Here is a 19,130-nt window from a genome sequence, read left to right as displayed (position 1 = left end):
GATTGTGGATTAGAAGCAAATTGTAGGGGGCAGCTAGGGTGGGGCAGTGGATAAAGCACCAGCCCTGGATTCAGGAGGACCTGAGTTCAAATTTGACTTTAGACACTTCACACTTACTAGCTGTGTAACCCTGGGCAAGTCACCTTAACCCTCACTGCCCACAAAAAAAAAAAAAAAAAGCAAATTGTATTGCTGAGCTCACACACAGAACAATTGCAGATGGCTAGACCAAGCAATTATTAGAAAACCTAAAAAGAAACTACAGTGGAATATCTTTCTAGCCTAAGATCACAGGTTAAGGAGAAGGGCAGTAACTGAGCCAAGTCGAGAACCAAGTTGTCTCCCAGAGGAGCCAAGAGGCTTCCCAAAAGGCAACAGGGCATTGTGGATATAGGGTTCACTTTGTAGTGTAAAAATAAACAAACAAACAAACAAACAAAAAAACCTGGACTCCTAGCCTGCCTTTAACACAAACTATGTGATCATCAGTCAGTCAACAAATACTAAGTACCTACAATGTAGCAGACACTGACTGAGAGCTGTTCATTTGATAAGTTCCACAACTGATAAAATCATCATTCCAGATCCAGATACTTCTTTGCTGTTGTTCAGTTATGTTCAGGTCTTCATCACCCCATTTGAGATTTTCTTGGCAAAGTGGTTTGCCATTTCCTTCTCAACTCATTTACAGATGAGGAAACTGAGACAAATAGGGTGAAGTGACTTGCCTGGGGTCACACAGTTAGTAACTATATGAAGCCAGAATTGAACTCAGGTCTTCTGATTCCACTCCTGTTTGCTGAGCCACCCAGTTGTCTTTTGTCATACTTGTACTTTGATACAATAGTCACCAAAGAGATGAAAATATCCTTGCCTCAAGGAGCTTATATTCTGGTCAGGGTGATTAGACACATTACCTATGTAAATATAATATAAATCAGAAGTGCTAAGTACATAAGAGTTCAAACTGCATGAGCTAAGATGAGAGAGAGAGAGTTTCATTTCCAACTGGAATGGGATCAGGTAAGGCTTCACAGTAGATGTCATGTGAACAAAATGGTGCTTAGAAATTAGTGGTCCAGGGGCAGCTTGGTGGTACAGTGGATAAAGCACTGGCCCTGGATTCAGGAGGACCTGAGTTCAAACATGGCTTCAGACACTTGACACTTACTAGCTGTGTGACCCTGGGCAAGTCACTTAACCCCCATTGCCCTGAAAAAAAAGAAAAGAAAAGAAAAAGAAAATTAAATAAATAAATAAATTAGTGGTCCAGAAAGGCAATGAGTGGAAATCAGGTTGTTATGATGGGGGTGTGAGTGGCAACAGGGGCCTAGAGGGTAAAGAGGCCCTGGCCTGGGAACTTGGCTAGGATGAAGGAATTTGGTAAGGCATAGCAAGTCACTTAGATAACAAGTAGTGATCTGGAGACTGAGAAGTTCAGAAAGATCCTCCACATCTAGGTAGACAACAAGTCAAGCCAAGCGAAGGCAGAAAGGGCCAAGCAAGTTCTCCAATGCTATGGAGGCAGAGTTCAGGAGCTTTAGAGAGATAGAGAGAGTGGTTCTCCGAAACAGAAAACAGCAAAGTGAATTCTCAGGGAAGAGACTATTTGTTCTTCACACAATCAAAAGGCAGGGAATACCCAGAAGGACAGAGGTCAAGGCAAAGTAAAGGCCCAAAGCCAGGTCAGTCAGAGAGCAACAAAGAGATATAATTCACTAGAGAAAAGAGACCTTGGAACTGAAGGAAGACTTTTTTTTTTTTTTTTTTGGCTATAACAGGATCCGGAGACTCACTTTCCAGACCTAGGAGGTTTTGCAGTGCAGCAATTTATGGAGGCCATGGGTTGAGTGGAACATACAAAATTAGTTTTGACTTTCTTTTTAGGGACAAAGAATTGCACCCAGACAAGGGACTTGACATTGAGAATGAAGAGAAGTTGGGGACAGCTGGGTGGCACAGTAGATAAAGCACTGGCCCTGAAGTCAGGAGGACCCTGGCCCCAGACACTTGACACTTACTAGCTGTGTGACCCTGGGCAAGTCACAACCCTCATTGCCCCCCCCCAAAAAAAGAGAGACTGAGGAAAAGCAGCCCAAGAAATGAGTGGGTTAGCACCAAATCCTTAATCACTGCCTAGGAGAAGGGAAATAAGTATTTGTACAGTGCCTACCATGTGCTGAGCACTGTGTCCTTTTACAAATATCATTGAAGCCTTACAACAACCCTGACAGAAAGATGCTGTTATGATCCCCATTTTATAGTTGAGGAAACCGAGGGTGAGTGACTTGCCCAGGGTCACACAGATAGTAAATGTCTGAAGCTAGATTTGAACTCAGGTCTTCCTGACTCCAGGCCTGGACACTATCCAGTGAGCCACCAAATACCTCTAAAAGAGCAATGCCAAGCAAATGTAGAAAATACTACTGGTGGTCAGGGGCACGTCTGCCTCCTTGGTAAAGGGGAAGTCCAATTTTTGTTGTTCAGTTGTTTCAGTTTTCATGACCCCATTCTGGGGTTTTCTTGGCAGAAGATACTGGAGTCTTTTGCCATTTCCCTTCTCCAGCTCATTTTGCATGAGGAACAGAGGCAAACAGGGTGAATGACTTGCCACAAGGTCACAGAACTAGTAAGTGTCTGAGGCCTGAACTCAGGTCTTCCCTGACTCCAGCCCAGTGCTCTATACACTGTGCCACCCTAGCTGCCCTAACCCCAGTTTCTTAAACTGTGGGTCACCACCCAGATGATGATCAAGTAACTGAATGTGGGGGTTGTGAAAAATTTGACAACAATACAAAGGTTAAGGATGCCTATTTTATAAACATATCTACTCTGGATCATATAAAAATTTTGCAGGTGAATAAAAGAAAAAAAGAAAGAAAGTGAAAAAACAGCGTTCTTCAGTCTGTGTGAAAAGTTTAAGAAGTTAAGGATGAGTATTTTGTTTCAGTACTTTCCAAAATATGATGACTGATTCCAAAATGGAACCAAAAGCATGGTAAAGAGATCATCTTTGGATCACTTCTATAGCACAGAGGTTCTCAAACTTTTTGCACTCAGTTCCACTTTACACTCTTGAAATATACTGAGGAACCTCCCCAAAAGAGCTTTTATATATGTGAGGTTCTATCTAACAAGATCTACAAGATTAGATCATTTAAAGTCTTAGAATGACTATGAAAATAGTTTTATCTCATCCTCCAAGGACTACCTTACCAGAGTCCCCCACAATGGTGGGGACAGGGGAGAAGTTAGCTGGTTCTTTTCTTTTAAAATACATTGATTTTTGTGGCAGCTAAGAATTGGAACTCAAAGGACTACCCATCAATTGGGAAATGACTAAACAAGCTGGGGTATATGATGGTGATGGAATATTGTGCTATAAGAAATGACAAGCAGGATGACTTCAGAAAGGCCTGAAAAGACATTGACAAACTGATGGATAGTGAAGTGAGCAGAACCAGGAGAATGTTATGCACAGTGACAGTAATATTGTTCCATGAAGAACTGTGAATGACTTAACTATTCTCAGCAATCTAATGATCCAAGACAATCCCAAAGGACTGATGATGAAGCATACTATCCACCTCCAAAGAAAGAACTGATATTGATGGAACACAGACTGAAGCTTGCTCTTTTTCACTTCTTTCTTTTTTTCTTTTATTCAAGATTTTAGACAAAATGACTATTTTTTTTACATAATTGCACATGAGTAACCTATATCTGATTGTTTACCACTTCAGGAAGGAGGATGGGGAGGGAAGGAAGGAGGGACAGGATTTGGAACTCAAAAAATTAAATTAAAATGTTTATTATTTTTTAAAGACATCTGAGAGGTCCAATGATAGAAGTGTGTGTCCATATAACACAGCAAGGCTCAAGAAAGGCAAAACAGCCATAAGATCTATGGGAGACAAGAACAAAGGCAAAGGCAAAGAAAGGAAAATGAAAATAAGGTTGACCAAGCTCAAGGGTTCAGAGAAGTATCAAAGACTTTGCATCACTCAGTGGGTTCCATGTCCATTCAGCTTTTAAACTAGGATTTGTTGAGCTAGCCTCATCTACCTAATCTTTCACTTTAGTGCTGAGCCTGGAGTCAGAAAGACTCATTTTCATTTGTTCTAATCTGGCCTCAGACACTTACTAGCTGTGTGACCCTGGGCAAGGGTTTGCCACAGTTTCCTCATATGTAAAATGAGCTGGAGAAGGAAATGGCAAACTACTCCAGTATCTTTGCCAAGAAAATCCCAAGTGGGGTCATAAAGAATCAGATACAACTGAACAACAAAATGTCAATAATAATATGAGGAGAACACCACTCTTCAGAGGACATAGGACAATAGATCTAGACCTTAAATAGATCTTAGAGGTCAATGGTATCCAACCCCCTCACTTTACAGATGAAGAAACTGAGGAACAGAGAAGATGTGCTCTCCTCAAGGTCACCTAGGAACAGGATTAGCTCCTATGACTCCTATCACTTTTGTGATAAATAAGGGGACTGGGCCAGAAGGAAGCACTGGGATGCTCTATGGAATAGTGAACAGATAGATGCCCAGGAATAAGCCAAAACCTGGTTTCATGGTCCAACTCTGACTCCACTGGCTTGTGACCCTGGACAAGTCACCTAAACCTCTAAGTCCCCAAGTAATTCTATAAATCTATAAGTTTCAGATCAGCTACTGATCTGGACTGAAAGAGGGCATTTCCTCACCAGGAATTTCCCATGTTACTAAAATGCTAATAACCAACAAGAACAAAAACCTTCAAACACAACAAATTAAATTTAGGAGGTGTGAGATTCAAAATTGGATATACGGAGCATTAAACTCCCCCTTTTAACTTTTCCCACATATGTATATATATATATATATATATATATATATATATATATATATATATATGTGTGTGTGTGTGTGTGTGTGTGTGTGTGTATATATATTTATATATATACATACATACATATATATATATATATATATATATATATATATATATATATATATATAAAATTTCAAAGGCTTGAATTATTTTCATTGGGGAAGCACTGGAGCCTTTCTGAATAAATACAGTAGTAAAGGAAAGCACCCCTCTCCTTGGTCTTTAATATAGTGGGTTTTTTTTACATGAAAACTGTTTACTATGACAAAGACATCATACAATTTTTATGATCTTGGTCTTTCCTTCTTGCCTTTGTACAAGGCCAGAAGAGGAAACATTTGCAACTTTCACAACCTTGAAGTGGACTTCAGACCAACAGCATGAGCTTTTTGACCAAATCCAGCAACCAAAACTTCATCGTTTTCCTCAATAAAGTTCAAGCAACCATCATTGGGAACAAAGGCGGTCATTTTTTTGCCATTCTTTTTTTTATGTAAAATAGCTTTTTTATTAAAAAATATTTTCCTTCTCGTCCTTAAAATTTTATATTAAAATACATCATTGCTGCAGAATATTTGATTCTGTATTATCATGATTTTCATTATTCAGAGTATCTCTATTTGTTTGAGTCTCTTTACTTCTTCTATATTCATTCATCTCTTTATTACTCAAGTGGTGAAAAACACAGGTTGCAGCTCTTCCATCTTTCGTGGTCTTGGGCTTGGATGCAAAAATAGCTAGTTCAGGCATAGTCTTGAGAATTTTATTAAAGAACTCTTCCAGTTATCTTCTGGGTCTGTAGTTTTCCCTTTCTTTACTGTAATTTGGACTTGACATTTTTTCTCAATCCATTGATTATTATTCCTGTTTCATTTTGGTGTCCAAATCGTGTTGAGCAATATTTGAAGAAAAGGTAAATTCCTTTAACTGAGGAGGTCCAGTTTTTGATTGAACTTTTTTTTTTCTCTCTAAGTTGAAGCTGTTCTTCATGAATCTGGCTGCCTGTCATTAGCTGGTACACTGGAGGATCTGCATCAGCTTTCCATAAAACAAGTCTCAGGTTTTGTTCCTCCATTAGATGAATCACTTCAGCTCGGTGCATCGTTCCTAAATTGTTCCCATTGCCATCAAATAGCTGAAGAATTCGGTGATGAATTTTTCTCCCAACATTGCCAAATGTTGGTTTTGACATTTTTTTTTTCATGTCCATTTCATCTTCTGTGTTTCCAGCAGTACAAAATGCCTTAGCATATTCTGGCAGAGGTAGTCTTTTGACAACAGTGATAGCCCCAAACTGTACTACTGCTGCCTTTTGCACAATCTGTGTACCAAAATATCTAACATTGCAGTTAATTCCAGTTTTTCACAGTCTGATGGATGAACTTCCTCATAAGGGCTGTCATTCTGATGAGGGACTGGAAGGTACGGGCTGAATTAGCCACCGCAGCGCCGGAAGCAGAAAAAAATTTAAAGCATTAGCATTGGCAAAGAGGAGACCAAACTATTCTATTTGCTAACAATGTGATGGTTTACTTAAAAACTCAAGACAGTAATCAATGAAAACTAAAACAGTATATATGTATTTGTACCTTTAATAGAGTGTCTCACTTTGATTACTCGCTTTGGAACATCCTCTATTGTCAGACCGTGTCCAAAGTGTTTTATTAATTTTGCTGAGCTGTTTTATTGTTCTATCTTTTTAAATCTCTGCTACAAAGGTAAGCTCTCTGGGAAAGGGATACTGCAGGGAGGTTTCATTTTCCCTTAGCTTCGTATTGACTGCCTTTCTTTCTAGAGATCAGGTGTTGTTGTTCAGGCATCTTCAGTTGTGTCTGACTCTTCAGATGGAATTTTCATGGCAAGATACTGGGATAGTTGGGCCATTTCCTTCTTCAGCTCATTTTTACAGGTGGGGAAACTGAGGCAAACTGGCTTAAGTGACTTGCCCTGGGTCACACAGCTAGTGAGTATCTAAGGCCAGATTTGAAGTCAGGTCTTCCTGACCCCAGGCCCAGCACTCTATCCATTATACTACCTAACGCCCCAGAGATTAGCTACAAGCATCATAATCTACACTGTTATCTCTAGTACTGGAACAAAGTCTGTTGAGTTTTTCTCCATAGGGAGTTATCATTACCTGCCTATCAGAGTCCCTTTAAGAGCAAATGGCATTAGAGGGTTGAACAAACTGGCTCACACACAACCACCAATTGCTCCTCCCTTTAATCTCACCATTCTCTATGATCTCTCCTCTCATAATCCTCATTGTTACTCCTCTTAAATAGCCTGTCCCTTTGTCTTCCCCTGCACTGGTGTGTTCTTAGCCAGGGCCTGCATGACATCACTGGCTAGGACATGCCTACTACAAGAATACTTCCATAAAGAAAGGGCTCTTCCAAAAGGGTGGTTCTTTCTCAAGGTACATTGGGAACAAGAGAGAGGATAACATTATTACAGTACATGTGACTAACTCTTATAGTGTGTGCTGGAAATTCTTGGCTTTTTATTGTCCATGACTTCATCTATCTGTCTATGTCAAGGCAATCACTGGAAGAAAGCAGGGCTCTGTGCTACAGTTTAAGAGGTTTTGGAAGAGAAGTGAAGACAAGTCAGTGCTGATTGTGGTGTGTGTTTGGTTTTGCCTCGAGACTTGATTTCAAGGTCTTAGTCCAGGGAAAGTAGGGGGCAAGGGCTCATCACTGAGCTGCACTGGCAAATATTTCCTGAATACTCTTACTCCATCCATGAGGATGGAATTGCCTAGCATTTCCTCCATGTCTCAAGTGGAGCTCTGTACTAAATCTGAAGCAGAATTACTAAAGGCCCTGGCAAAGTGGCTTGGCAGGTAACAATCAAGCCACAGGTCTATCCCAGACAATATGGACATTGCATGCTAGATACAGCTTTACCTATAGAGAGTTGACTCTATTAAGGGCTTCTTCATAGGTAAGTAGCATCCCTGAACTGAAATTAACACAGCCTTCCCAGTCCTCCTCCCAGATGCCTCTACAAATATGTGTGCATGTATGTATCATAATACATATGTATGTATGTACCCAGACTCTGGGATGGCATACCAACCTAACCACAGGCAAAAAAGCTAACTGAGGGTGACCACAGCTTGCATTTCCCCCATGAATTGGCCTGGCTGAAATGCACACTGATTGCAGAGGTCTGCCTCACTAATAACTAGAGTCCAATCTACCTCCATCTGAACCAATTGTTCTGTACAAGCAGAATCAGCAGGGGATGGTTGCAGAACACCAGCAGAGCTATTTTCTTTCCTTTAAAGAACCTGAACACAGCTATGGGAAGAAGCACAAATGCTTCTTGTTGAAAAGAGCTAGATAGAGTCAGAAATCTGGGTTCAAATCCCTTCTTCAACACTTAGAAGCCATATTACCTTGGTAAGTCACTTAATTTGTCTGAGCCTCCCAAAGGACATTTATAAAATGGGAAGGAGGGAACACGTTAATATTGACAGGGTTTTCCTTTTAACCATTTGGCAAAGTTGATGTACAAATATTATTTAACCTTATTTTATAATTACTGAAAAGCATATAATTAAATGTCAAATGAAGAAATATACGAAAGAGGTGCTTTGGAATTCAGGAAAGGGCTGATTACCATAGACTGAGTCAGGCTGAGGAGGCTTCACAATGGAGGTGGGACATAAGCAGTTGGAAGGAGAAAACTACCAGGGGAATCCTTCCATGAGCAACTTTGTCAGTAATGACCTTGACCTTCTCCCTGAGACCTTTCAGTTTGGGGTTTTTCTTCTTTTTAAATCAATATATTTTGGCAGTAAACACATCATCCAGATGAAACCCTCAACAAAGTTTAATAATAAAACTCCTAAGTCACCTTAAGTCATTGTCATGGAATGCCCATTGGGAATAAAAAGGAAAGACTTGTGCTTTCACTTTGAATAGTATGCTACTAACTTTATTTGTGAGTTGTCTCTATTTGCATTTGTATAATCAGTGTGGATAATATCAACATTATCCATTGTTGTTTCTTAGTGATTCTACTAAAATCATAATTACTGGCCTTTATATAAAGCTTTAAGACTTTACAAAAGTAGCTCAGAGGCAGGAATGTGGTACAATGGAAAAAGCCCTTCTTCTGAAGGCAGAAAATCTGGGTTCAAATCTCACTTCAAGTACTTACTAGCTAAATAACCATGGGCAAGTTTCCCGGGCCTCAGGTTTCTTCACCTGTGAAACAAGGGGCTTAGATAGGATGATTTCAGAGGTCACACCCCCACTCTAAATCTTGCATGTACACAGATGTTTTCCATTGTCTAAAATTTCACAAACCCTGACCCCCTTCTCCAAACATTTCCATCCATACTATCTTCCCATATGTTTCACACATGACTGCCCTTCTCTGCCCTCTCCCATACACTCTCCTACAATGGCATTAAGAAGTGGAGGAGGAAGAAGTTAGGAGGAGGACAGAGGTTCAGTTTCTCCTTCCCTCTTTCTGCTCTTTCTTGCAAAACCTAGGATGCAAAGCTCACTTCTGAATGGTCAGGTGGGAATAGCTTAGGTAGCTACCTATTATCTCACATATTAAATTCAACTCTTCTGCTTAGCTCTCAAGACTAGACATTAATTGGCCTACAGTTGCCCCATGTCACCAATTCTCACTACTTTACACTACTAACATACTAACCACATCTGAAGCGACAGGAAGGCAAATTTCAGCTCAATATAAGGCAACACTTCCTAACAATTAGAGCTGTCAAAACATGTAATGGGCTTCCCTGAGAAGGAGTGAATTTCCTGTCACTTTAAGTCTTTAGACAGTCTGGAAGGTCATTTATCAGGGATATTGCAGTCAGATTTTATGCTTTGTTAACCCTCTGAGGTCCCTTACAATTTTGTAATTTCTATTTTGACAATTATATAACTGTTTTGAAATCCTCCCATCTTATCTGTTAATTAATTATGCCTACTCTCTAGATCTCATCTTTTCTTATTTCTCCTACCCCATTCTCATAATTTCTTTGACTACCTTTCTCTACTTATTGTGGCTATTTATTTGTCCTGTTTGAACTGGCAGTTACTGGTTTGCTGTTCTGTGGTTGTTACACAATTTCACATATCTATGTTCTGTAATTCCCAAATGGATAAGCTCTTTGAATTGATGATGAGCTTTCCCCATAGTACCAACTGTGGTTTTGTGCACATTGTCTTAATATGTGCACATAGAGATGGATAGAGGTTCTTTGTACTCAGAACATACACCTGAAAACCCCCTCATTTATTTGTAGATTCCCCCCCCAAACCCAGTCTGGACTACCTCAGATTTCAAGGTACTCTCTGATCCAAAAACCACTTAAGAACCGAGCTCACTGGTCCCCACAAATTCATTTGCTCTCAGTAGTCAACCAGAGGACAAAAATTAGTTCATATATGTTTAAAGCTAAAATTCTAGCTAAACTATCTAAAATATCTAATTAGTGGTCACCAATAAATTATAAGCTTTAGCAAGAGTTAGACTTTTAAGCATTTATTAAGGAGAATAAGAATTTGTAAAGAGAGAAAGAAAGGCCTACATTCATCTGTCTATTAAAGGGAGAGCACATTTCTAGCTCCCTTCTCCACTGGAGTCCTCAGGAAAAGCGAGAGACAGAGTGCTAGTCTCTTCCCTCTTCCTCCCACTAGCCAATGTCACTTCCTGACACCAAAGAAAAGACTCCTGGTCTTGCCCTCAAAGACCTTTGCTTCATGGGCAGAACTCTTCTACAGTAAGTCTCCAGCAGGTGGCGTCATTCCAATCGTTACAGTTAGAACATAGGTTTAAAACTAGGAAAGATCTCAGAGCAACTGGGTACTAGGAGTTTAGTGATTTACTCAAAGAAACAAAAATAAAAACAATAAATGGAAATGGCATAGCAAGAAAAATAGCAATACAATCCTTTCCCTATCAATCTGAGATACACTCTCCCCCAAAACATTGATACCATTAGTGGAAAGAGTAGAGTACCATAAAGATCACTGCAGGAAGAGGCACACATTCAGGAAATATTTGGCCAGGTGAGGGCTAACACATGGAGAAGCACCTGTGTGGTTAGGTCACATGAAAAGAAAAGCAACTCAAACCTCTGATGCTGGAAGGCCACAGATATTTTTGTTGATTGTGATCTCATATGGTACATAGTCTTTTTTCTTTGAACTCACTGTGTCTAGAATTGAATCACATAGTCTTTTGTACCAAACAACTAACTTATCTAACTTAGAGTTAGAAATCCCCCAAGCTTCCCTCTGTTTTACCATGAAAAATTAATTTCATTCAGAAAGGGAAAAAGCCAAGCAAAGGAGACTAGGTAATTTTTCTCTACCCACCTGATCTGCATTTCTGCCTTTATTATGATTGATGGGCCAGGCTTTAAGCCACCTAAGAAAAATTATTATTTTACTATTGTATTAATAATCAATTTTTTAATTGGGATCCAGGTTTTTTTCCTCAATTTTCTCATTAAGTCACAGCTCTTGTTAAAAAGTTAGTCTCGGGGCGGGCTAGATGGCGCAGTGGTTAAAGCACCGGCCCTGGATTCAGGAGTTCCTGAGTTCAAATCCGGCCTCAGACACTTGACACTTACTAGCTGTGTGACCTTGGGCAAGTCACTTAACCCCCATTGCCCTGCAAAATAAATAAATAAATAAATTTATAAAAAAAAAAAAGTTAGTCTCTGAAGGACATGGATGCGGATGTGGATGTGGTTAGACAGAGATATATAGATGTATATGTGGGGGCCAAATTTAATATAGGGAGAGTTAATTGAGTGCTCACCATAATATTGGGGTCCCAGAAATAATGAGGGACCTCTAGGTCCAAAGCTCCCTCACCTCTGAACTGCCTTTTTAGATGTTTTTCCCAAGCCAATAAGAAAGAAGCCTAACAGCCTCTTTTCCACAAATGAATCAGGTTTTATTAATGGGAATAAAATAAACAGCAAAGGTGAAATTAATAAAATCAAAGACAAGGGAATATGGAAAAAGAAATAAGGATAACCCCCCTAACTCTAACCTAAATCTATACAATCCCCAAACTCACTTCCAGTTCAGTTAATTCAAAAGAGCAAGGCTCGTATGTTAATTCACCACCTGGGGGCCGTAGCTTCAATGGAAAACAACTTTTCAGTCAGGGCCTGAAGGACAAAACTGCTAAGAAAGAACCTCTTTCTTGTCTGCTCCTGCAGCTCACACCACTGAAAAAAAAGTGACCCCGGAAAGAGCCTGAACTCCCCTCAGCAAGCGTTTACTCTCCCTCCCCCAAAAGGGGAGGTCCTTCAAACTGCCTGTAGAGAGTGGTTTCTCCTGCTGACATCATCAGCATACATCACTCAGGCAAGGTCAGGTGTGGCCCATCCCAATAAGTCTGCCAAATTCCATTATCTTACCACATATAGATATATAGGTATAGGTTAGATAGAGATAGATATATATACACACATATACATATACCCACATACACACACACACACACACATATATATATATAATATATCATTAGTTGGAAAATGAGTGTGCTTTTCCATCATGGGTGGGGGAGGAAGCAAAAAATGGAAGAAAAAAATAAAGTTATATCATAACTTTATTATATATTTAAGAGGAATAGCAAGTTATAGAGAATAGATTTGCATTTCATGTATAATCTTTTTTTTATTCTACTATGTTATGGAAATACTTATTGTATTCAAATTCAGAATTAAATAATTAAGTAAATGATAAATAAAAACAACTCTTTCACTTCAGATAGCCAAAGCAATAGTGGTAGAAGTAATCTTTCTGGTAGACCATGAAATAGAAGGGCCTGCTTATCTACTTGTTTCCCAGCCACACTAGCAGTTTCTCAGTCTGGTGCAGACTGACTAGCACTCAATAGACTTGTGATACTGTTTTTGTTAATAGTAAGTAAATTGGACTCCAGGGCAGAGCCAAGATGCAGAGGAAAGGCAGGAAGTGATGCAGGAAAGTCATGAGAAAAAAGTCAACAGCTTGAAAAGCTAAATGGAAAAGCTCTCTGAAGAAAATAATTGCCTAAGAATTAGGATTGAACAAATGGAAGCTAGTGACTTAATGAGAAAGCAAATCCAAATGAATAAAAAAATAGAGGGGTAATGTAAAATATCTTCTTGGAAAAACAGTTTCCAGTAATATTATGGGAATGATTTATATGATCTGAAAAGAAACCAGAGTATAGCTTCCAGGAATATTGTAGCAAAATTCCAGAGCTCCCAGATCAAGGAGAAAATATTGCAAGCAGTCAGAAAGAAACAATTGAAGTACTGTGGAGCCACAGTCAGGATAACCCAAGATCTGACAGCTTCTACATTAAAGGATTGGAGGGCATGGAATATGATATTTTGGAGGGCGAGGGAATTGGGATTACATCCAAGAATCACCTACCCAGCAAAATTTAGTATAATCTTTCAGGGGGAAAAAAATGGGACTTCAATGAAAGAGAAGACTTTCAAGCATTCATGATGAAAAGACCTGAACTGAATAGAAAATTTAACTTTCAAATACGGGACCCTAGAGAAGCATAAACAGGTAAACAGGAAAAAGAAATCATGAGGGATGTTAAAAGGTTAAACTGTTTACATTCCTACATGGGAAGATGATACATCTAACTCATAAGAACTTTCTCAGTATTAGAGCAGATGATAGGAATAAATCTGTAAAGCATTTATTTTTTGTTCATCTTTTCTTTGTGGAGAGGTCAGGGTTGGGTGGTATGCCTGGGGTCATGGAGTTGGGTGAGTGTCTTGTGTCTGAGGTTGGATTTGGGCTTAGGTCCTCCCAGGTCCAGGGCAGGTGCTTTGTGCACCTGTGTCACCTAGCTGCCCTTGATCACATCTTTAGGGTAAAATTGAAGGGGGAAGAGGATTGCACTGAGGAGTGGAGAGGGTAGAGGTAGAATGGGGTGAAATCTCACATGAAAGAAACAAGAAAGGGCTTATGGAGGTGGTGGGGGAGAGATGGGGGAGGAGTGGGGGCAGTGAATGAGCCTTACATTCATCAGAGATCTTACTCACATCAGAGTTGCCTCAAGGAGAGAATAATATACACACTCAATTGGGTGGAATAATCTAGCTAACCCTGCAGAAAAGTAGAAGAGGAAGGGGATAAGGAGGGAGTGGTGAAAGAAGGAGGGGTAGAGTGGAGGAGGGGGCAGTCAGAAGCAAAACACTTTTGAGGAAGGATATGGTAAAAGAAGATAGAAAATACAGTAAATATCATGGGAAGGGAATAAGTTGGAGGGAAACAGTTAACAATAGTAACTGAAAAAAATTTGAAGCAGAGGCAAGAGTTAATATGATTGTGATGATGATTGATTGATGGATTGATGATGATTGGATGAAGATGAGGATTGCTTTATGAGGATGATGATGACAAAACATATGGTACTTTGCTGGGCTATTGTGAAGAAAATTCTTTGTCGGGTATAAGGTACTACGTAAATTTTATCTATTACTGTTGCTACAATAATCAACCTTATAGGTTTATTGTAAAGAAATCTCTCTTTAAAGTACTATATAAATGTAGTTTACCATTTTAAAAAATGATGAGCAGGATGCTATCAGAAAAACTTGGAAAGACCTACATGAACTGATGCAAAGTAAAATTTGTACAAAATAATAGAAATAGTGTAAGATGATCTGCTGGAAGCATGTGGTTATTGTCAGCAATGCAATGATCCAAGATAACTCTGAAGATGCTATGAAAAATGCAATCGGGAGGCAAGATGGCGGAGGAAAGACATTAAACCCACAAGGCTCCTGATACAATCACCCCAAAAAATAGCAATAAAAGAACCCTTGGGGCAGAAAAACACACAAAAATATGGCTGAGAGTTTTCTCCAGCCATAGATAGATTTCAGAGGGCCATGCTGGGCCGTGAATAAAGCCTAAACCCTGCAATCCAGCAGACACACCAGAGGAATTTGCCCCAATGCCTCTGAATCAGCTGCAGCACAGGCGTGTTCTGGAACCAAGCATGCAGTCGGACTGAACGGCTGGCGGGGGGGGGGGGGGGGGGGGGGGGGGGGGGGGGGGGGGGGGGGGGGGGGGGGGGGGGATTAGTGCAGTGGTACCAGTAGACTAGGGGAAGTAGGGGGAAGGATTTAACTGTCCCACCCCAGTGGGGAACCAGGAAGAAATCCTGAGTGGCAGGAGGAACCCAGGTGGGGAGGGGAGCAGGGGAGCAGTCTCATCAGAAGCTGAGAACCCACACCACAGAAAGCTTTGCCTGGTTGGTTTCTTAGTAAGCAGCCTGAGGTTATCTCCAGACCTGAGAACAGGCCAGATGAGATTAAAACCTGCCCCCCTCTCAACCCAAAACACCTGGACCCCCTGAAGCTAAGAATAGGAGTGGAGCCGAGAAGCAGCCCCACCCCCCACCACCACCCCCCCACCCCCCAGTTGGAGAGTTTAAAATCAAATGAAAGTGAGGCCAGGCAGGTCTGAGAAGAAGCCCAACCATCCCCTGGGCTTGAACAGTGTGTCTTGGAAGCCGCACCACACTTTAAGAAGGAGTTAAAAGACAAGAAATAGTAAGCCAGGATAAATAGGCAGAGAAAGGCAGAAGACAATCGAAAACTTCTTTGGGGGTAGGTAGACCACAATAACAACCTCAGTCAGGCCATGAAAGCCCTCAAAAGGGACTTTGAAGAGAGAAAGTAGGTAGAAATAGAAAGAAGATGTAGAGAAAAGGAGGAAAGAATGGAAAGGGAAATGAGAGCGATGCAGGAGAGTCATGAGAAAAAAAGTCAACAGTTTGAAAAGCCAGATGGAAAGAAGATTAAAAAAAAACTGTCTGATGAAAATAACTACCTAAGAATTAGGATTGAACAAATGGAAAGCTAGTGACTTTATGAGAAATCAAGGACACAGTAAAGCAAATCCAATTGAATGAAAAAATAGAGGGCAATGTGAAAATATCTCCTTGGAAAAAACAGCTGACCTAGAAAATAAATCTAGGAGAGATCATTTGAAAAATCATTGGACTACCTGAAAACCATGACCAAAATGAGAGCTTAGACACCATCCTCCAAGAGATTGTGAGGGAAAATTGCCCTGATATTCTAGAAGCAGAAGCTAAATAGAAATTGAAAGAATCCACCGATCAGCTCCTGAAAGAGATCCTAAAAGGAAAACCTCCAGGAATATTATAGCCAAATTCCAGAACTCCCAGGTCAAGGAGAAAAATACTGCAAGCAGCTAGAAAAAAGGAATTCAAATACTGTGGAGCTCCAATAAGGATAAAGCAAGATCTAGCAGCTTCTACATTAAAGGACCGAAGGGCATGGAATATGATATTCCAGAGGGCAAAGGAACTGGGACTTCAGCCAAAAATCACGTACACAGCAAAACTGAGTATAATTTTTCAGAGGTAAAATGTGATTTCGAGGAGAAAGAGATCTTTCAAGCATTTGTGATGAAAAGGACCTGAACTGAATAGTAAATTTGACTTCAAATACAAGACCCTGGAGAAGCATAAAAAGGTAAACAGGAAAAAGACTTCATGAGGGATATTAAAAGATCAAACTTACATTCCTACATGGGAAGATAATACTTTGAAATTATAAGAAATATCTTGGTAAGAAATTCACAGAAGACAGGGCTGAACTGAATATGAAGGGATGATATCTGTAAAGCATTTATGTTTTGTTCCTTGTAGGGCAGACAGAGTGGGGTGTCTTATGTCTTGGGCTGGATTTGGGCTTGGAGCCCTCCTGGGTCCAGGGCTGGTGCTTTGTCCCACTGTGCCACCTAACCAATCCATGATGACATCATTAAACAGGGTTGAGGTGTAGGAGGAATAAAACTGGGGGAGGGAGAAGGGGAGACATGGTCTGGGGTAGTTCATATGAAGGAAACAAGAAGAAAGTTTATGGGAGGAGAGTAAGAAGAGGTGGAAGGAGTTTGAGGAATGAGTAAACCTCAATATCATCAGAATTGGCTCAAAGAAGGACTAACATACATGCTCAAGTAGATATGGTAATATATTTTTGCCCTGGGGGGGAGGGGAGAAAAGGGTGGGCGGGGGGGGGGGTGGAGAAGGGAAGGAGGAAAGGGGCAGATTCGGGGAGGAGAGCAGTAAAAAGCAAGACACTTTCAAGGGAGATGAAGATATTCTGCATTACTGCACCAGTATGACATATTGAATTGCTTGATCTCATAGGGAGGGTTGAGGAGGGAGAGAGGAAGAAAAATTTAGAACACAGAATTAGCTTCAAGGGATCCTGATCTCATTGAAGTGGGATCATGGAGGGAATAGCTTTCATACCCAATTGGGAGGAGCAATCTACTTAACCCTGCAGGAAAATAGATGGGGAAGAGGATAAGGAAGGAAGGGCAAAAAAAAGGGAGTGCAGAGTGAGGAGAGGATATCAGAAGTAAAAACACTTCTGAGGAGGAATAGGTAAAAAGAAAATAGAGTAAATATCATGGGAAGGGAGTGGGATGGAGAGAAATCAATATTGATTATAATGTCAAAACGTATTGGTACCTACTTTTTGTTTTTGTTTTGTGAGGCGGTTGGGTTTGATTGGCTTGCTTAGAGTCACACAGCTAATGGGTGTTGAGTTTCTGAGGCCGATTTGAACTTGCGTCATCCTGACTTCCAGGGCAGTGCTATGTCCACTGCGCCACCTAGCTTCCCATATGTTACCTACTTTGCTGGGCTTTGTATGAAGAAAATTCTCTGTCAAGCTTAAGGTACTATATAAAAGTTATGATGAACATGACTACTTATCAGAAAAACCCTGGAAAGAACCTACATGACTGAAGCAGAGTTAAATGTCTGTATACAAAATAACAGCAATAGTGGGGGATGATCTGCTAGGCAGTATGTGGTTATTTCAGCAAGCAATGATACAATATACCCTGAAAGACTTATGAAGATTGCAGCTCATCTGCAGAGAAAGAACTCGATAGTATCTGAAAACAGATGGAAATACATTTAAAAATTTTTTTTTCATTTCCTCTTTTGACAATTCCTTAACCTGAGTTTGGGGTTTTTTGACTGTTTCTCTTCACAACTAGCTAATATGGGAATTTTTCCATGATTTTTCCATGTAAAACTTATTTTGAATTGATTTGAGTTTCTTGGGGGTGGTGGGTAGGAATAGAGGGAGGAAGAGAAGTTTGAAAAACAAAGTTTTTTTTTAATTGATATTAAAATTTGTTTTACATATATTTTGGAAAATAAAATTCTATAATAAAAAAAATGAAAATGCAATCCATCTACAGAGGGAGAAACTGATGGTATCTGAATACAGATTAAAGCCATAATGTTTTTTGTTAGTTCCTTTATCTGAAGTTTTGTTTTTGTTTCCTTTCTTTTACAACCTGGCTAAGGGGGAAATGGTTTGTGCATGACTGATCATGTATAGCTTATATTGAATTGTTTGAGTTCTTGGCAGGAGGGGTGGAAGGAAGCTTAATTTGAACAGTTTTTTTTTAATTGATGTTTAAAATTTGTATTTATCATGTAATTTGGGAAAAGAAAATTCTAAATTAAAAAAAAAGAAATAGTCTTTCTAATCTAACTAGGTGAAAGTGCCTCCCACCTACCTACCTACCTAGCTTTGTGGCTGGCAGAACCAGCCCCCACTAGCTTCCAGAAGTTCTGGTACCAATATTTGGGACTCTTGGACTATCTCCCAGTGTCTAGTTCTACTGTAACATACAGAAGTGCATGACTCCTACATACCCCAACTTGCCCACTCAGGCTATTTATACTTCCTCTCTCAGTAAAGTCTATATTGCTGTTTTACAAATGACTCTACTAGTGACTTCAACCTGAATTTCATGCTTTGGACAACCTCATTTTCATGATCACTATCTGTAGATTGTTATCTTTGTAATGAATTACATCCAATGGCTAGAAAAAATGCTGAAGCAATTGTTTAGAGGATGGAAAGAAATCATAGGTAAGACTAAATTGTCATAATCCAGGTAGAAAGGCAAGCAACCTAATGTTTAAATTTACCAAACTCAATTACAGATGGTAAGTAAACCATACTGAGAGGTGCCATCTGTCAAATAATCACAGAGTTGGGGGCGAGGGGTTGCAGACAGGTGAGGGAAGCAGGCAAAATGCCACAAATGTCTATTAAAACTTGATTAATGACAATATACTTGTTCATAATACCACAGTGGAAGAGGTAAATGGACTAGGAGCTAGAGTATTGTGCTTAACAAGGCTGTATAGTCCCTGTAGTTTGAGTA

General features: G+C 39.9%; 1 pseudogene; it reads right to left on the bottom strand.

Annotated features, from left to right (window-relative positions):
- Positions 1–5,439: 5,439 nt before the first annotated feature.
- LOC122746209 lies at positions 5,440–6,284 on the bottom strand (annotated as a pseudogene).
- Positions 6,285–19,130: the final 12,846 nt, after the last annotated feature.

The sequence above is a fragment of the Dromiciops gliroides genome, chromosome 3 (assembly GCF_019393635.1).
Source record: "Dromiciops gliroides isolate mDroGli1 chromosome 3, mDroGli1.pri, whole genome shotgun sequence".
NCBI classification, from domain to species: Eukaryota; Metazoa; Chordata; class Mammalia; order Microbiotheria; family Microbiotheriidae; genus Dromiciops; species Dromiciops gliroides.
Note: the sequence above shows the minus strand (reverse complement) of the source record. Positions and strands in the feature narration are given on the sequence as shown.